The sequence below is a fragment of the Muscardinus avellanarius genome (assembly GCF_963383645.1).
Source record: "Muscardinus avellanarius genome assembly, chromosome: 5".
Classification (NCBI taxonomy): Eukaryota; Metazoa; Chordata; class Mammalia; order Rodentia; family Gliridae; genus Muscardinus; species Muscardinus avellanarius.
The window spans coordinates 37,851,743-37,864,101 of record NC_137790.1 but is presented as its reverse complement, the minus strand read 5'-3'; positions in this window follow the sequence as shown (position 1 = coordinate 37,864,101).

Genomic DNA, 12,359 nt, shown 5'->3' with positions numbered 1-12,359 from the left:
TGAATCAGTGAAACAAGCTCACTACTGTTTACCTAAGAATATTGAAACAGACCTCAATTCACTACACAACTAATGACATTGACTTTTCAAACTGTGATATTTAATATAAGAATTACAATAAGTGCTGTAATTTCATAATAAATTTTATTCAATGATAAAAGACTAGTATTACTAAATTTTAAGAGTAGAAACATGAAAAAGTATACACTTTTTGTTTTGATTAAAGTACATTTTCTATATTTTCAATAGTGCTTATTAGGACTCTTTACCATAAATTGCAAAAGTTATGTAAAACTGATAATAATAAAATAGTAAAGATATTTTAATAAAAATTATCATAACATTAATATAATTTAGAATTTTTTTTGTGTGTATACTGGAGTTTCTGAAAACCCTATTACCTCCAGGCTACACTCCCAGACCTATTTTTTATATTTTTATTTGGAAACAGGGTCTCTTAAGCCAGCGAGGCTGTCTTCAAACCTGGGCAATCCTCCTGTCTCTGCCTCCCAAGCACAGGGATTACAAGCGTGCACCACCATGCCTAAACTGTGAGTTTAGATTATAAAAGTCACAAACAAAAGTTATTTTTAGGCAGTTTATAAAATAAAGTCACATAAAAGAATTTAGATTTTGGTCATGCCATTGATTTAATTTCAGGCTACGTATCTAAATTTTAACTAAATCTAAAACATTTTTACATGTAAAGGAAGATCTCTAATTAAACATGACCATGACTTAGGGTACATAACACATTCAATTTGGGCTAAGCTCAAAACTCTCATATCAAACAAAATAGACTTCAAGCCTCAATTTGTCAGAAGAGACAAAGCAAGTTATTACTTACTCGTAAAAGGGATAATCAAACAAGAGTATATAATAATAGTCAATATTTATACTCTGAACATAGGGGCAACCACTTTTATAAAACAAATTCTTCATGACATTAATCTCACATAGATACCAATACAATAATACTAGATGACTTCAACATGACTTTTACATGACTAGAAAAATCTTCCAGAAAAAAAGATTAGCAAGGATTCCTGAGACCTAAAAAACACTATCAACCAAATGGACCTACTAGACATATACAGAATATTTCATCCAACTACAGCTAAATACACATTATTTCCAGCTCTTCACAGAACATTCTCCAAAATAGTCTATATCCTGGTACACAAAGAAAGCATTAGAAAATTCAAAATATGCAACATAACCTTCTGCATTTCTTAAGATTATAATGACATGAAATTAGAAATCAACTATAAGAAGACCAAAATAAATCTCATAAACTGAACACCAAACTACTGAATGAGGAATGGGTCATAGAAGAAATAGAGAAATAAATTTCTGGAAACAAATGAAAATAAAGACACAAGATATCAAATTTCTGGAACACAAAGCAGTATTAAGAGGAAAATTCATAGCTCACATAAAAACAGAAAATTACCAAATATACAACCTATTGTGTATTTGAAACAGTCTAACTCCAAAGCCGGTAGAAGACAGGAACTCATTAAAATCAGAGCAGAAATAAATGAAATAGAGAACAATAACTAAATAGTACAAAAATCAGCAAAACTAAAAGCTGTTTTTTGAAAACATAAAGCATTAGCCAAACTAACCAAAAGAGTCAACTCAAATTATGAAAATAAAAGATGAAAAAGTTTATAACAAACAGCATGAAAATCTAGAGGATAGTCAGACTCTACTTTGAAAATCTATACTCCAATAAAAAAAGAATCTAAGAAAAAATTCACAAATTTCTAGTTGCATACAATCTTCCTAAATTTATCAAGAAAATATAAAGTATTAAAACTGACCAATAAAATCAAAGAAAATAAAACAGCAATGAGGAGCATACCATAAGAAAAAAAACTCAGATACACAGTTTTATGACCATTTTTTATTTTTTTGTACTAGGGGTGGAACCCAGGAGCATTCTACCTCTGAGCTACACCCCCAGCCCTATTTTTAGTCTTTTTATTTTTTGAAATAAGTTCTCACTGAGTTTCAAAGCACTTCACCAAGTAACTAAGGCTGTCCTGGAACCACAGTCCTCTGGTCTCTGCCTACTGAATACTGGGATTAATAGTGTTTGCCATCATGCCCAGCCCAGCCAAATTTTATAAAACCTTCACAGAAGACTAATCTCAATACTTCTAAATCTATTCTATAAAATAGGAAAATGAGAGACTGTTCCAAACACATTCTATAAAGCCAGTATCACATTAATACCAAAACCAAATAAGGACAGCTCAGGAAAAGAAAACTACAGATCAATATCATTGAAACACAAAACTTCTAAACAAAATACTAGCAATATGCATTAAAAATCCATCAAAAACAAATTATACATTACAAAAATGTCAATTTTATTCTAGAAATGCAAGGCTGGTTCAACATACAAAAAAGTCACATACAATTCACCACAAAAACAGAACTAAAGATAAAAATCACATGATCATTTAATAGACACTGAAAAGGCATTTGACAAAATCCAACAACCATTCATCCTGAAGAGAGTCAGAATAGAAGGAACTCACCTCAACATAATAAAGGCAATATACAATAAACCCACAGCCAAAATAATATTGAATGGGGAAAAAACTATGATCATTCTCTTTAAAATCAGGAACAAGAAGAGATGACCACTATCACCAATCCCTTTCAGCATAAACTCTAGTCAAAACAATAAAAGAAAGAAAGAAAAGTATTACAAATTGATAAAGAAGAACTGAAACTATTTCTATATGCAGATAATATTGTCTTATACTAAGAAACCCCAATAAATTAAACTAAAAGACTTTTAGAACAGATTAAAAAATTCAGCAAAGTGTCTGGATACAAAATAAACCTAAAATAACCTGAAGTTATTTATATGTCAACCATAAATTAACTGAAAAAAGAAATTTGGAAAACATTTCCACTTAAAATAACCTCAAAAACAATAAAATACTTAGGAATAACTCTAATCAAGGAAGTAAAAAAAAAACACCTCTAATAAGAAAATTATAAAACTTTAAAGAAAGAAATTGAGTAAGATTTTCAAAGGTGGAAAAGTTGTCCCATGCTCTTGGATAGGCAGAATAATTATCATAAAAATGGCCATCCCTCCAAAAGTGATCTACAGATTCAATGTAATCCTCAGTAAAATATCAATGTCCTTCTTCACAGAAATATAAAAAGGTCTTAAATTTATATGGAACAAGAAACCCAGAATATCTAAAATATTTCTTAGAAATAAGAACCATTTAGAAAGTTCTAGGAAGCCAGGCAATATGTGACATGGTTACATATGACAAAGGCTCAAATGGGCAATTAGTGAACCTAAGGTTTCAAGAAAATTTTCTGAAATTTATAAATGACAAAAACATGGAAAGATAGTGAGGAAAGATTATAAGCTGTAAACCATGAAGCTAGACTGAAAGAGTAAATACCCTCCACACTGCAATCCACCAGGCCATAAAGGAAGGGCTGCTAAAAACTATAGATTACATATTACCCTCACATATACAAATGCCAGAAATGGATCAGCAGGATTAAGTATTTGCCCTGTTAGATTTCAATCCTGTCTTGATTCTATTCCTTCTTTAGATGGTTCATGTTTACACTGTTCAATTATTTAGTGGATACCTATAACTTTATTATTTTTTTAATATTTTGGTGCATTGAAGTCATACATTTTAATTGTGTAATGATGTTAGAGGCTTACATGCACACATCACTCATTTAGTCCTTCTCCAATTTCTATTGCATTCTCTCCCCCCTCCTTTCTTTTCATGTTTGGCTTAGTAATTGACTTTGATATGTTTGTGAGTATACATTATGTACATAAGAAAATTTTCTTCTTCTCCCCTCCCATTACCCCTAGTTAGGTCTCCTTATTCACTCATTAGTTTCTCCATCTTAATCTAAAATTCCTTCTATGACTCTTTTTCTCACTAAGTTCCACATATTAGAGAGAACATTCAATTTCTTACTTTTTGAGAATGACTAATCTCATTTAGTATAATGTTCTCCAGTTCCATTCATTTCCCCGTAAATTACATAATTTTGTTCTTTATGGCTGAGTAAACATTTCATTGTATGCATATCATATGGTTTTGTAATACACATATCTGTTGATGAACATCTTGGCTGGTTCCAAAGTTTGGCTATTGTGAATTGTGTGGCTATGAACATAGATATGCATGCATTATTTTGGTAGTTGGGTTTACATTCTTTTGAGTAGATACCACGAAGTGATATTGCTAGATCATTTGGTAGGTTCATTTCTTTTCTTCTGAGGATCCTTCATAGAGTTTTTTTTTTTAAGTGAATGCACTAATTTGTAATCCCATCAACAAAGTATTAGAGTTCCCAATTCTCCACATCCTCCCCAGCATTTGTTGTTTGTGATTTTAATGATGGCCATTCTAATTAGAGTTAGGCAAAATCTCAGAATACTTTTGATTTGCATGTCTCTGGTTGCTAATGATGTGGAATCATTTTTCATACATTTATTGGCTTCTTGATTTTTCTCTTTTGTAAAGTGTTTGTTTATTTTACTTGCACATTTTTAATTGGGCTATTTGTTTTCTCACCACTGAGTTTCTTGAGTTCTATCTAAATATTAGTACTCTATTAGAGGAATCATTGGCAAAATTTTTCTTCCATTTTGTTGGCTATCTGTTGAGGTTCTTGATAGTTTCCTTTGGTGAACAGAAGCTGTTTGATTTCATGCAATCCCACATATTGATCCACCTTTTAGTTTTTTGTGCTTCTGGGGTCTTGTTGAGAAAGTTTTTACCTGTGCTTATGTGTTGTTGAAGTCTTGGATCTATGCCCTCTTCAAGGAGCTGCAAAGTCTTTGTCTTATTTCCAAATCTTTGATCTATCTTGAATTGACTCTTGGGTAGGGTGAAAGAGTGGGATTTATTTCCATTTTTTCTGCATATGGTTAATCAGATTTGCCAACACCATTTGTTGAAAAGGCTTTTTCCAGTATGTGTTTTTGGCCCTTTTGTCAAAAATTAATTGGCTGTAAGTGTGTGGATTTATTTCTGAGTCTTCTATTCTGCTCCACTGGTCAATGTGTTTTTTTGTTGTGCCAGTACTATGCTGATTTTATTACCATGGCTTTGTAGTACAGTTTAAAGTCAGATATTGTGATGCCTCCTGCATAAATTTTGTTGCTGAGAACTACTTTGGCTATTCTGTTTTTTTTTTTTTTCTTGTTCCGAATTATTTTAAGGGACTAATTTTTCTATGTTATGTGAGAAGTTACCTTGGTAATTTAATGGATATTATATTTTGGAAGAATGGCCATTTTATGGTATTTATTCTGCCTAATAAAGAGCATAGAAGATCTTTATATCTTCTAAGGGCTGCTTATTTTCCTTTTTTTAAGTTTTTTTTTTTTTTTTGTAGAGGTCTTTTACATTTTTAGTTACATTTGTTCCTGAATATGTTTTGTGGAACATCCTGATTAAAAATGGCTTCTGGGTTTCTTTTTCAGGGAATTTACTTTTGGTATACAGAAAAGTTTCTGAATTTTAAAATTGATTTTGAATCCAGGCCCTTTGCTGAATTTGATCAGTTGTATAAGCCTTTTGGTTGAGTTTGTTTGGTCTTCTAAATCTAGTATCATGTCTTTTGAAAATAGTCATAATTTTAGTTTCCTTTTCCTATTTGTACTTCTTTGATTTCCTTTTATTGCCTTATTGTTCTGGCTAGAGTCTCAGATATTATATTGAAAATAAGTGGTGATAATAGAACAAACCCCACTTTCTCACTCTGCACAAGAGTCAATTGAAGATGAATCTGATGCTTGGAAGTCATACCAGAGATGTTGCAGTTCCTTGAAGAGGGCTTAGGTTCAACACTTCAACATAGAGGCACAGGTAAAAATTTTCTCAACAACATCCAAAAGGCACAAAAAATTAAAAGGCAGACCAATACATGGGATTTCACTAAACTGAAAAACCTCTCTACAGCAAAAGAAATTATAGAGAACCCTAAGAAAATGGGAGAATTTTTTCCAATTATTCATAACTCTGATGGAAAACTAATATCTAGGATATACAGAGAAATCAAGAAAGTTACCACTAAGAAAACAAATAAGCCAATCAAAACTGTGCAAATGAACTAAATAGATACATCACAAAAGAAATTCAAATGACCAATAAATGCATAAATTTTTTTATAACATTAAACATCAGAGAGTTACAAATCAAAACTACCCTGAGATTTTGCCTAACTCTAACTAGAATGGCAATCATTAAAAACACAAACAACCAAAAATGTTTGCAAAGGTGTGGAAGGTTGTGAACTCTAATACATTGTTGGTGAGATCCCAAATTAGTTTAACCACCTTGGAAAACATTATGAAGGATCCTCAGAAGAATAAAAATGAACCTATCAAATGATCCAGCAATACCACTTCTCAGTACCCAAAAGAATGGAAACCAAACTACCACACTAATGAATACATATATATGTTCAAAGACACACAATTTACAATTGACAAACTATAGAACCAGCCAAAATGTCCACAAACAGATGAATGTATTACAAAAATATGCGATATGTACACATTGGAATTTTACTCAGCCATAAAAAAGAACAAAATTACATCATTTGCAGGAAAATTGATGGAACTAGGAAACATTATGTTAAATAAGTTTAGTTAGTCACAAAAAGTAAAAAAAAAATCAGATTATCTTCCTAATGTTGGAAATCTAGGCAAAAAAGGATCATAAGAGGAACTTTAGACAAAGAAAAATAAGACATAGATGAGCAAATAAGGCAACCTAACTGAGGGAGATTGGAGAGGGGAGAGATAAATTTTCTAATGTACATGATGTACATTTACAAACATATCAAAATATTCAGTAAGCTAAACATGAGGAGGGAGATGGGAGGGAATGTGGAAGGGTTAAATGAATGATGTGTGCATGTATGCCTCTACCATTTCGTACCCCAGTGAGATGTATGACTGCAATGCACCCATAAAAATAAATAGAAATGTATAAATTGAAATGTATATAAATTTAATAAACATATCAATCACTAAGCCAAGCATGGGAAGGAGGGATGGAGAATAAATGGTAAGGGCTAATTGGGTGATGTATGCATGCATGTCTCCAACATCTTTTATTCCATTAAGATATATGACTATGATGCACCAATAAAAAATTAAAAATTAAAAAAGAAAAGAGTAATTTAACAAAATAAAAACACATTTTATGAACATTACAAAGTATATTTTGGAAAAATGAAACTCAATATAATGAGATAAATTATTTGGTTATGGAAGGGAATAATTGATATAATAGTGGTATTTTCTTATTAAAACCTCTGAAATCCAAGGTACTAAGTAAATTTACTGTTGGGAATCTGCAAGACCACTTTAGATTCACGTGGAACACAAAGGGTACAAAAACAAGATAATTTTGAATTTAAAAAAAAAGAGGATAATGATTTAGGAATAATGAGTGGTTCTTAACTAGATACAAAGTACCAAGTCAAGAAACTAGTATTGGACAGAACATTTAGCAATATTACAGAATATTTATTCCAATATTGAGAAAATTAGGTAATTGGTAACAATTTTAGAAGGACTTGTTATTCATTTATGAATACTTTAGTGAGAGAATTAAGAAAGAAAGAATTTTAGTCATATTTTGAATTGCACAATGCTAGCATGTGACTGGAATTTATACTTTGTATGGCTATGGAATTTTTACCTTTAAACCGTGCAGTTTTGAGAATATCATATGCAACTTCTTAGCAGATGTGTGAAAAGCTGCAAAAGTTTTCAAATGGCCAGAATGATCCATATGAAACAATGGATTGTCATTTCACATACAAAATATTAGTAAGCTTTAAAAAAATCCTAGGATCTGGCAAAGATGTTAAAAATCCAAACTTTCAATTTGACAACATGGAATAATTTTTATTTTTTTTAAATTTTGGCCTGGTGGTGGCCCCATGCTTGTAATCCCCGCACTTGGGAGGTGGAGACAGGAGGATCGCGTAGGTTCGAAGCCAGCAGTGCTGGCTTAAGAGGGCCTGTTTCCAAATAAAAAAAAGTATAAAAATACATCTGAGAGTGTAGCCCGGAAGTAGAAGGGTTTTCAGGAACCCCAGTACCACCGGAAAAAAAAAATTGTATTGGTGCATTGTAGTCATACATCTAAATGGAGTATAGGATGGTGGAGGCATACATATACACATCACCTAATCAGCCCTTACCCAATTTCCAAACAATTCCCTCCCCCTCCCTTCTCATGTTTGACTTAATGATTGACTTTGATATGTTTGTTAATGCACATCATGAACATTAGAGAATTTTTATTTTCCTCCCTTTCATCCCCTCAGTTAGGTTGCCTTATTTGCTCATCTATAGTAACTCTTTTTTCCTCTAGAGTTCCTCCTACGACCCATTTTTTCTCTAACTTTTGCATATTAGGGAGAACATCTGATTTCTTATTTTTGTGACTGGACGATCCTTCTGACTCCGCCTCCCAAGCGCGGGGATTACAAGCGTGCACCACCACGCCCGGCTCATAAATATATTTTAGATGCCATTAAATTTTGCTTAATATTTAAATTTTTAAAACTTGATATCACAAACTTTATATGATATTATATAAATGGTTTATAGTAATAGTTTACTTTCTACATAAAAATTAATAAATATCTATTTACAGTAAATAAAGATGAAGCCAACTTTTTCAAGTTTATATAAAAAATGTGAATTGCTATCTAATCACTTAAACCCATAATGACTATCCTTCAAAGAATACTGTTATTTTTATGGTGTCCTAAATTATCTAAGTGTCCTATCTCATTCAATGTAGCTATATAAGTTAATACTGTAATTTCCCTTCTGTAAGGATTAAAAAAAATTTAGAGACATTTATACATTGTCCACATTCATTCAACAAATATAATAATCATCCTTGCTATAAAACGCAAAGCACTCAGACTGCTTTGCCTAAGCTTATAAATTTCAGCTACATCTTTACTGGTGAAAAAACAGGTGGTGTGTATCTATGGTGCCAGTTATTAAAAAATAATGTGTGTCATATAACATCTATAAAAAACACTAAAACATCATATTTAATATTACTTTTACAAAATCTAATGTTATATAAATTTATAAATGTATTATAAAACCTCCTGGAATAATATAGACTATTTTGCAGGATATTAGCATAAGCAATCATAGAGGATTTGACACTGATAACATTTAGAGTCCTTTAAAACTGAGGAAAAAGAAGAAAAATAATATAACTGCAGCATTTCATCCATAACCAGATGGTCAGGCATAGCAAATCAGTAGTATATAAATAACAACATTTCAAGGACACATAAAAAATGACTAGTTACTCTACATCTAGTTATACATAGATGATCACTATGTAGACAAGACAAAAAATATGTACCTTTTATCATGACTAATGTAGTCCCTGGAGTTGCCAGTATCATTTTCAAGTTCATTTATATAAAGGCATGGAAACAGATATGTCAGGAACATCTGGATACTGTGCTAAAATCTACTATGAAATATAGTGTATATGCAATTCAATATGCACATAAAATAAAATGGGAAAATATAGTCAACTGTAAGTTACTGAATATGTGCACCATTATATCCTTCTGCATACCTGTAGAAAATATTTTTTAGTACTAGTAGACATTCAATAAAAAATAATGAATGCACTCCAATCATTGAGTATCTTTAGTACCGGTAAACCAGAACTTTTAGGAAGGATACGTAGGCACATTTTTCTATTGACATAAGTTTAGTAAAAAAAAGTTCAACTTAGCCTAATTTTTATTATATTTACTTCAAAATAAGCAATTCTGATGTATTGAGATTTTTAGCCAAACAGGTCATCTACAGCTAATTATATGGCTTTTGTCTTCATGCATACATTATAATTGGCAAGCTGCCAATGGGCATGTGTAAATAACAAGCAAAATGATGAATTTAAAAATTCTAAACCACTGAACCAGGATGTTGTCTTAATGGCAGAATATTAACTTTCACACCTGGTCCTCATTCTGATAATCCTGGAATATCTTCCTCATACTTATTTACATTGTTTAGTCTCAAGTATTAACATTAATCATAAAAAAGGATTAAAATCTTGTGGAAATTTTTAAAAATAATGTGTCTGAAGATATATCTGCTTAAATAAAGTCTCATTTTAAAATGTTTTACTTCTAGTAATTGTTTAATCTATTTTTTTAAACCATCATCTCTCCTCTCTGGTTGATATAAACTGCCTTGTTTGTTAATTTTCATTCACCTTCACCATATTCCCTGCATTTTTACAATCAAAAGCCATTTTGTCTCTTTGTTTATATCATTCCTAAAATTAGCTAGTTTAGTTGTATGCCTTTAGTGAGTACTTAGATTTATCTTTTCCCAGATAAATTCTTTACTGGTTGTATCATAATTGTAGTTGACTCAGAAGCAACTGTTCAATATTCTCTATATAATAACCCTCCAAGTATTTTTAAAACCATTAACTCACTTTGTAGGATTCTCTTTTTATAAACAAATTATTCTGCTCAATTTACTAGTACTTACAGAAATTCATTAAAAAGCCAATATGGTTGTATTTTGCCAAATTCATTAATTATAGGAGTTAGTATTTTGCCATACATCATGATATTTTTTTCCTACTGAAAATGAAAACCTAATACTGAGAGATTTTAATTTTTATAGTTTCTTGTGCCATTCAAAAAATATCTCCCATGATTTGCCGGGCGTGGTGGCGCACGCTTGTAATCCCCGCGCTTGGGAGGCGGAGACAGGAGGATCGCGCAGGTTCGAAGCCAGGCGTGCTGGCGTAAGAGACCCTGTTTCAAAAATATATAAAATAGGTCTGGGAGTGTAGCCCGGAGGAAGAAGGGCTTCCAGGAACCCCAGTACCACCAAACAAACAAAACAAAAAAAAAAATCTCCCATCATTTAACTTTTAGGTTATTTCAGATCTTTTATTTCTTTATATATAATACAACTCCAGGTACATTTGACATTTATAGAATATTTGGTCTAGCTTTTGCTATGAATATTCACAATAAACATCAAACTTTATAATTTATTTTTAAGTAAACTTTAAGGACAAATCATATTTATGTAGAGTGGCATATTATAGACATTAATCTTAACCATCTTCTTTTAACTTTTCACAAGGATGATACACATTTTTAGTATCTGCTATCATTGTAGCTTTACATGTCTTGATAGGTTCTGCCAGACATGTACAGCATTGTCAGATTAGTACCAAACTTGGCCTTATAATATTAAACATATTTAATAAATTAGATTTTTTTGTTTTAAGTCAATTATTTATAAATGGTTTCTCTTCAAGATCATTTGGAGAGCTTTGTCATAATATAAATTTCTACCTGCTTTATAGAAATGTATATTTAATATAACTAGGAATCTGTATTTTGGCAATTCTTTTATATTATTTAACCTTATTTAAGCCAAATGTATAAATTTATTCAAGCATCCATGTTATTCAGTTAATGTGTACAGTATGTTTGCCATAATGTGCCTATTGAATAAAATAATTTGAATTTAAAAATCAAATTATTAACATAAAAAATCTCAATAAATCACATGAATAAACATTTAGAAAAAAACTAGTTTGAATCATTGAAATTAATGATCACCTCAATTTTTAACTTACTTCTTTATATATTTATGTACTTATGTAAGTTATTCATTTTTATTTGCTCAAAAATGTTATGGAATAAATATTTATCCCCCACACCCCAATGCATACATTGAAGCCTTAACCCCAGAGGACTGTATTTGGAGATGGAGCGAATAAGTAGGTAATTAAGATTACATGATGTCATGAAAGTTGGGCCCTGATCTGAGATGATGAATTTATTCATAAGCACAAATGCTAGACAGCTTGTTCACTATCTTTCCCAAAGAATCATGTAAGAAAAACCAGACAGTAGTCTTCTTCTGGAAGAAGGAGAGAATGCCAGAAGCTAGCCAGACTAGCATCTTGGTCTTGGATTCTGGGATTCCAAACTTTGAGAAAATTAATTTCCATTATTTAATCACCCAATCCATGGCATATACTTATGGTGGCCCAAGCCCACTAGTAAAAAGCAGCAAATGTGATAACAATCTCTTTCTATCACTCTTTGTCTCTTAACTTACGCTATTTATAGTAATACTTCTTTTTTCTAGATGGAATACTTGTCTTTTTTATTAACTTTGTAATCTAGAGAGGTAAAATACAAATAAAATGAAAAAAGAAATTATTAGCCAGATGTTAGTCAAGAAAATAATCACTAATTGTGCTGAGTTACAGATTTGTTATATTAAT